An 8,510-nucleotide genomic window follows, 5' to 3' on the forward strand; every position below is an offset into this window, starting at 1 on the left:
AGCTAGTGTAGATATATTGTGATCTTAAATTTGATTGTTTGGCACATACACTCCTGTGCATCTCACAATGGTGCTCAGCTGCTACAGGCAGTAGCTTTCCACTGTCTAGCACAGCCATGTACTGCACAAGTGATAAGTATTGCCTCCCATGGAGGCCCATAAATAATCTAAATATTAAAAAAAAAAAGGCAACAGAGGATGCTACCAAGGTATAGAGATGGTGGAAATGTCTCAGGCCGTGTTATTTCTTTTTGTCTTTGGACTGCTCCAAACAGACTTGATATGTTTTCTTCTGTTTTCACTGGGTAGCAAAGCTAAACACACAACTAAGGTATGCTTAAATGTTGTACCAGGTGAGGCTGTCATGACACTACCTCCTGCAAGCCAGTCCAGAAAGCAGTTGGCGTGCAGAAGGTGGTATTGGGGTTTCACTGAAACCCTTGAGATTGTTCTAAATGATTATATGAAAACTTGTAGTCTAAAATCAAGTCATGTAAACAGGCTGATAAAAACAAGCTGCTTACCCAGTTGAGTTCATCAGGGTCTTGGGGGCTGGGAAGAAGTTCTGATCATATGAAACAAATGCTGTGCATCTTCCTATTGTATTTTCTTTAATTTGTTTTTTGTAAATGAAGCTGTATGTTTGTGTTCCAGAGTATTTTTGTATGTACTATAAAATACTGTCTTTCAAAGAGAAACTCAATCTTTAGTCTTTCCTTGGCATTTTTTTTCTGTAGGTTAGATGTGCTTAAAATTAAGCCCTAACCCTGTTTTAGGGGGTGGTGAGGAAGAAATCTACCTAATGATGATAACGTGCTACAATCAACTTGATGTAAGGAGCCTGGAAATACTCTTTTCCTGTTCCTGGTATTTCCAAGCTTTGTATTAAATTCTGAATTTAGCATTTTGTAAACTGTACATGGCTGAAGTCCCAATTTGCTATTTTGGGAATTGATGCTTCTGGAACTTAGAAAAGTAGTTGTTCAACTTAGTTGGAACTCAGAATTGTTGTTCATCTTAAGCATCCACTGGACTCTTCATAATTACAAGATCTAAGGGCTGTAAAGGAAAAGGTAGGTATCCTGTAAAGTCTCCCTTCTGTAATGTTTTCCTATTACTAGTATTTCAGACTTGGGGAGAAAGCATGATTGCTTGGCATAGTATCCTTGCTTTATTCTTATTACCTCTGGCTCCTATTTAGCTTCAAGGGAAAGGTAGCTTTTATATAAGCCTTCTAGGCAAAGTAGTGGCACTCTGCAGATGTTTTGAAAGCTTTCTAACCCAAAATTGGGTTTAGTTGGTTTGAGAGGTCCTATTTTTGCCTCTTCTGCATTCTTCTCCTTAAAAAGAGACTCTTAGTCTTAGTTCAATCACACAACTCATGTAAGTGACTTAACCAGAACTACATCTTGAGTTTATAAAAATAGTTTCTCTACCTTTCTGACCCTGTTTAAACTCCTGCTCTTTGAAATACCCATTCAGTTTTACTGAGAGCATGCATGCAACTTCAGTGCCTGTGTAGCAAAGAAAGATACTTTGTAAATTTGAAGGAACTAAACCTGTGCTGGGTGATAAGGTAAACAGTAAATATGAAAACTGTTTTGTAGTAGTCTACAAACCTGTGAGATTAATATGCTTTTTAAATGCTTCCCCTTGAGTCTTCTGACTTACTACAAGCATCCTTCAGCAAAGTTTCTTGGCATTTTCATCCAAATAGTCTTTGGCTGTTTTCCAGGTATATGCATGCTAATAGAGCAATTGTGTGACTGACCAATGTCCAAAACTAACCTAGCTAACCCACCTTCACATAAATGGGGCTTAACTCTTGCATTGCAATTGCCCTTCCAATCACCTTTCTTTAAGTATTCCTTTGCTGTTAAGGTTTGAGGAGGAATTGTGCACATACCTGTCTTAGTGCTTGGGGCAGCTGTGTGACCTCATCACCCTGGGCTTTCCCCACACACCACAGCAGTGCGGTACTGTCCCAGGGCCATGTAGTAATGTGGTATTCTGAGTGCTTCCCTCTGCTTTTGATGGGTTAATGGCTCGTTCTGCTTTTCTGACTGAAGTTCTGATCGTAACAACTCAGTTTAAAGTTTTTCTTGGTTTATGGACCCAGTTCTCTATTAGAATGAGCAAAGGTGAAGTTACTTGTATAAAAGCCTCAAGGTTCTTGTACCTCAAAACTCCTGCCAATATTGCTGTCTACTTTGAGCTAGTTGTTATACTTGTGGTTTGGAGAAGGAAGGGCTGAGGGACATATGATGCTTTAAGGACAACATCTAGTTAAATAGTGTATGACTAACTTGGGCAAGAAATTCCATCATGCGATTTAATGCTTTCTGTAGTTCTCTGTTAGGTGTTAGTGAAGAAAAACTAATGTGATGTCACCTATGCTTATGGAGTAACAGAACACTCAACTTCTGCTATAATGAGTAAAAAGCAAAGAAGGGTATTTTGAAACTGTTATGCTTGGCTTTTTGGTGGTGTTAGTGCTGCCTTTAAAAAACACTCCTGTGATGTAAGCTCAGTAGCCCCCAAACAGCCCAAAGTGTGTATTACCTCATCTGTTGCCCTTATAAAGGGCCTGGACCTGTGTGTTAACAGTAACTGATAGGCTGTGGTTGTAGTGCTCTGGGTGGGGGAGGGATCCCTGACCTGCTGCTGCCTCTGCTGGGAGGGAGGCACTCTACCCCAGCCTGAGCACAAATGGTACCACAGGCGCAGGTGCCTCACAGCTCCTGTGAGAGCAGCCTCCTTCCTTCCTCTCCCACAGTCCCTATGTGCTGCTTCCCTAGGGGAAGGCAAAGGCAACTGCCTGTTCCTCCCTGCCTGCTGCGGCCAGGCCTTCCTGAGCGGGGGCGGCCAGCGCAGAGAGCTACGTGTGTGGTGACGGCAGCGACAGCCCCGCCACTGCTGTGCTCTGGGGGCAGCCGGGAAACCCGCTGTGCTGCTGGGCCTGCCTGACACCCCTGCCCGCTGGCCTATGCTGCTGCGGTGGCCCCCACTTTTCTGGCTAGTCTGCTGCTTTGTCTTTCCTTAAATCCCACTGAGCTGAATGTGGCAGGATGTTTTCCAGGCCAGGGCAAGCCCTGGGAGCTGGAGCTGAGGGGGAGCAGGAGGCTGGGAGTGCTGCTGGCCTCCTCCTGCTTGGTGGGCAGCAGCCCAAGCCCAGCAGGACTGGAGCTGCCTTGGCCCTCGCCTCCCTCCTGGTCTGTGTGCTGAACTGTGAGTGTGGCCCAAGAGGTCCAGCAGCTTGGGATAGGCCTGAGCCCATGTGCTCCAGGCTATAGCCCCCTTTCTCTTGATACTCCTGCATCTTCCTTGCTCACCCCAATCTGTCTCTTGCTCCTCAGTTTGAACTGGGTGGTGTATTTTATCCTGTGCTAAGGGAATGAGAGTAGTGGGAGCCTTGAAAGGAGAGGAGAAATAGCCTTGATTTTTTGCTCTAGTGAGTGGCAGCATGGCAGTCACCAGCACCAGCTGCAGGGACCAGCAAGTTCAGTCCCTTTGCAGTGGCGAGAAAATGGATGGAGGCTTTAGCTGTTACCAGGCTGGCAAGCATGCTTAAGCCCAAACTTTTCAAAGGTTCCACATATGCCCAAATGTGTGGTTTTTCAAAGGAACAGCAAAAAGTCCTCTAGTGATACCAGCAGAGTCTCTATGCCCAACTTCATGTCCCTCTTTCTGAAATCCGAAGAACTTCTTAATAAATGAGTTTCAAGAGTTATTTGAAAGTAAGTAAAGCTGCATGTTTTCCCTGTGCTTCTTTCTTAGAAATGATTAAGTCATTTTCATTCTTTCCTTAAAAAAAAAAAAAAAAAAATCAGCTGGAGGCAATGTATGTAATCTTATCCAAAGACAAGTTTTGGCAAGCTTTAGGAGTAACTGAGAATAGGGTCTTAAAATAGGAAGTGTTGGCTAGCACACTCTAGCAAAGTGGTAATACTACAAGAGTTGTATTTAATGTTATAGTAAGTAGGCTCTGAAGCTGGAAAATGCTAGAGATTTGTCCCTGCACTGTTAATTCTGTTCCTCTTCTGTCTTGCTGTATGGCAAGAACTAAACAGACTTTGTGAATGTACCTTAACTTATAAATACTTCATTGTATGACTTAACAATGCTTCAGCATTTTTTCTTGGGGTTTTTTTATTTTTTTCCAGCTACTTGTTCATTGCAGAACTTCATTACGTGCCTCTTCCACTGCTGAGCAGAAGAGCATGCACTCAATATTGTGATCACTACCACAAAGACCGCTAGTAACTGCTTCAGTTAAGCACATTCTGCTTTCTTATGCCTGGCAAGCAACAGAACATCATGAATCCAAAAGTCGATTCTATTTGAAATCATATGTAAAAACTATGAAATCTTCCAGCATTTATTGCAAGATCTGTAGCTGGCTGTTATGGGATGGGGGTGGGGAAGAGATTTTAGTTGTTTTTGTCTGGGCGATAGTGTGCATGTGAATTTTTCCAACTATTTGAGTGCTATTATAGCTCTACCTTTCCCATTGTGCACTGTAACAGTTGGAGTTTGTTAAAATTTAGTCTAGTTTTCTAACTTAAAACACTTACAAATAAATTAGTCAAATCATGACCAATGGGCGGCCAGATAGAGTATTCCATATATAATGCTTGCCTGTAGTAACAGTTAAATCAACTGGGACAAATTGCACATCTGGAAGCATTTTGAGGAAAGCAAGTATGTTGTAATCAACAACGTACTAGCAGTGACAGGGAGAGGGAATCCCCTGTTTTCTTCCCCTATTCTCCCACTGAATAAATCACTAGGCTATGCCAAGTGATTAGTTGCAGCAAAAACTAAATGTTTGTACTTGCGCAACTTGGGTAAATATCTGGTTTATGCTTGTCAAATTGTAAATGTATTTGCTAAGGCTGTTTCTTTTACAACAGTAAGTAATTAGCAGAGTTAATTCTCTCCTATTCTTACATATTGTGGCTTCAAGTGAGGAAAATTCACTAAGAGTGATATCTTGATTTTTCTTTAATGTGCTTAAAATAGCTTTAAGTTCACCTTTCAGTAACAATTAAGCACAGATGGATTGGCCAGGAGCCAACACTGGAGCTGATACAAGTTTTGCTTGCATGTTTTCAGCCAGAAAGGTCATGCCTAACTTCAGTGGCTGTGATGTTGATGGGAAAAACCCTGCTACACTTATTTGTCTTTATACTAAGGTGTAAAACTTTTAACTAGTTTTTAAACACAAGTATTAGAAGTTTATCTGAGTAGTTGCTTTATTATTGTTTAAAATTTCTTAATTCCTAAACATAATACTGGATTAGTCCCATCCCATTCTGATTGTATGTGAACTTGATTTTGGTGTTCACTTAGTTAAGGACAGTTTTCATTGAAAAAGATGGGATGATCGGTAATGGATGCAGCTAACAGATGTTGGTTAACAGATGATTGCTCATCTGCAGCACTTGGGCAGAGGGTAATGCAGAGTGCCCACCCACTGTTCCTTCAAGTAAAGATTTCCATTAAGCTGTGATAGCAGTGTACTCTTCTTCTTTCCCTGACACTATCAACTTTTTCATTTATTTATTGGTATCCTTGCCCTAGCAGATGAGGAATAACAGAGTTGTGGTTTATGAAGGAGCAAATAACATTTGTGGCAGTACCAGCAACTGAAGCCAAATTCTGTAAATGTGCAAGGTTCTAAGCTTTGCTTGGCCCTTGCCCTTTAAAGTCACATTTGTCCATGACTGTTGTGGGGAATCCCACTGCACATTAGTTACTGCATTACTGTGTTCAACTAAGAAAGATTATTGTAACTAACCTACTACTGCTTTTAAGCTACTGCATACCTAGTTTTAGTCTGCTGTTCTTTCTTATGTCTTTCTAAAATCTTAGTTTAATGTTATCAAGATCTGAGAGAAAGGAAAAACACCACTGCTTGTCCACAAAAAGCTTCATTAAGCATTTTAACAGATCATACAGTACCTGAAGACTGTCAAATCCGCATTAACACCTTATTACATGTTGGCAGATCATACATTTTACCATTGGGGATGAAGGGACTGGTAGTGGAGAACATCAGTAATTCCTGAGAATAAAATCATCCCCCCCCCCCCAGAACTGTGAATACTCTTCTAAAGAACTTGCAAGTAGTTGCTACACAGCTGAAGGGTTAATGAATGGTGGCACATTGAAGTGTTGGTGGTGGAGGGAAAGGCAGAGGGGTGATTTAGGCAGGGCTTTCTAAATCACAGGCTTAAGCTAATAGTGTAGATTTGGCACCTGTTAGAGTTCCTTTTAACCTTGCTCTTGAGGTTAGCTGTTCTCTTCAGCAGCATCTCACTCCCCTTTCTATGTAAATGGTAAAAAGTATCTTTTAATGGAGTAAGTCTCAGCTGAAGCATCTAATTTTTCAATTAAATTGTTGAAATGCTCTCTTGTAATATGCACAGGAGGCTGCTTGCTTGAAGCTGTGCATTAAAGCATGAAGGCCTGGGGCAGTACGAAGTGGTGAGGAACCCTGGATGTGCGGAGGCTCTGATGCTTGGTGACACCTGAATCCCCAAGGCCTGTGTGGGAAGTTCTGCAGTGTGTCTAGGTGTTGCTGGGGGCTCATCTTAGACTTGCAACCCTAAGATGAGAATTTGAACTAAAACTTACAAAATTCAATGTAAAAATAATTCTTAACTTCTCTAGAAACCAAATGCCTTTAGGAGCGAGATGTAACTGTTGAATCAAGGTAGGTTGAATGATTAACAACAGCTATGGAGATTAGTATCTTTTTTTATATTTATGAATGAAAGACCATTTTAAAGCAAAGTAGTTGGCAGCCCTGTCTCTTAATACTGAACTGAACAGTATGTTTGCCTGGTTATGTATTTTGTCATTAATAGAGAACATTTTATGAACTGAAGTGAACTTTTGTCTATAAAAGATGTGCGTGAGTGGGCTCTTGGCGTGTCAACTGTACTGCAGTGTTGTTAATGTTTTGTGAGTGTTTATTACATGAGTCCAAGACTTAATGAATTTAGTTTTATAATCAGAGCTTGTTCAGTGAAATGAACCAGCACAATGAATCCAAGCATGTGCTATTGCTTAAAACACCTCAGATAGGTGGAGAAAGCCCTTAGCTCTGAAGGAAGCTGACATAACTCTTCTCCAGTTTTAGGAATGTAAATCTTCCTGCATTTCCTGTCCTGAGCTGTTAATCAGTCTCTGCTGCCTGAACGTGTCATGAGCAAAGATGGAGATGCTCTTGGAAAGGAAGCCACAGGGAATCTTGGCTCCCCTCCACTTTCTTCAGCCAGACCAGGAATTTATGAAGATACCGGACCTCTGTTCTTAAAGTATGGCTATGCACACTGTGTTTAAAAAGTTCAGAGTTGGAGAATAGCCAGTATCTCTTACCAAAGATGAAAGATTTGTGGGTTGTAAGCTTATGAATGAGAGGGTATTGCAAGAGAGGACCAGACAGGAGTGTCAGAGGAGGGGTCTTCATAATGCAGTTATGGTGGCTTGTCAAGGGAACAGAAAAACTGCTTAAGCTTAGCCACATTTTTGTTTGTTTTCATTAGCTGTAATCAGTTGACTCTGGGGCTTGTTTGAAGTTTGTTTGTTTTAAAGGATCTTCTTGATCATCTTCTGATCATCTGTATTCCCAGCTACTTGATTCCTTTTCCTTCCTCCTGGCTGGCAACTTTTGCTTCTTCCCTTGTGGTGAATAAAATATATGCATAGCTAAAAGACTCAACACTCTGGAAGTGAAAATAACATTTTACTTGTTTACCCCTGTTTTTCAGATTAGCAATGCTTATGAAGCAGGGTTGCTGACCACACAAAAATAGGTTGTTGATTATATGTAAAGGCTGGAAGAAACTAATTATGCTAAGTATAACTTATGTAGCTCTATTCAGCTATGTATTTTATTCTGTTCTGTCTTTCTTCTAGGGATCCCTAGTAAATATTCTTCTAAGCAGAGATAGCAATGAGATAGTAATTGTGTCAGTAGTAAAATATCCAGGCAGCCTTCTCCACTTCCTACATTACTGGTGTCCTGCTGCTGCAGGACAGAAGCACTTGCTAGTCCTAAATTATGTAAATGAAAAGTGTCTCTGCATCACAAAAAAAGTCAGGTCACTTGTTTTTCTACCTAGACCAGTTACATCAGTGCTGTTTTGCAAATAAGGTTTTAACTCCATTGCAAGGGTAAAGTCCTGAACTAAACAAGTTTGTAGTAATTGGGTCATCTGCCACAAACTGTGTTGTGATGTAGATCATGACACTTTTTGCTTTTACTTTCACTATAATTATATTCTATAATTGCATATCTGCAGCTATATTAATGCTGGAAGTGTTTGTATTGACACTGAAACTTAAAGATGCACATTCAGGGAGGAGAAATGATCCCCTATGTAATCTCTAAGAGGAACACAAATTCTTGTTCTAGTAAATCTACTTGCTAAAGGGCAGGGAATTTGAAGAATCATTCTTATTATTCAGGATTACACATGAACGGGCTTTTTGTATCCTGA

The sequence above is a fragment of the Tinamus guttatus genome, unplaced genomic scaffold (genome assembly GCF_059628265.1).
Source record: "Tinamus guttatus ecotype Peru unplaced genomic scaffold, ASM5962826v1 Tinamus_guttatus_pri_ptg000241l, whole genome shotgun sequence".
Lineage (NCBI taxonomy): Eukaryota > Metazoa > Chordata > Aves > Tinamiformes > Tinamidae > Tinamus > Tinamus guttatus.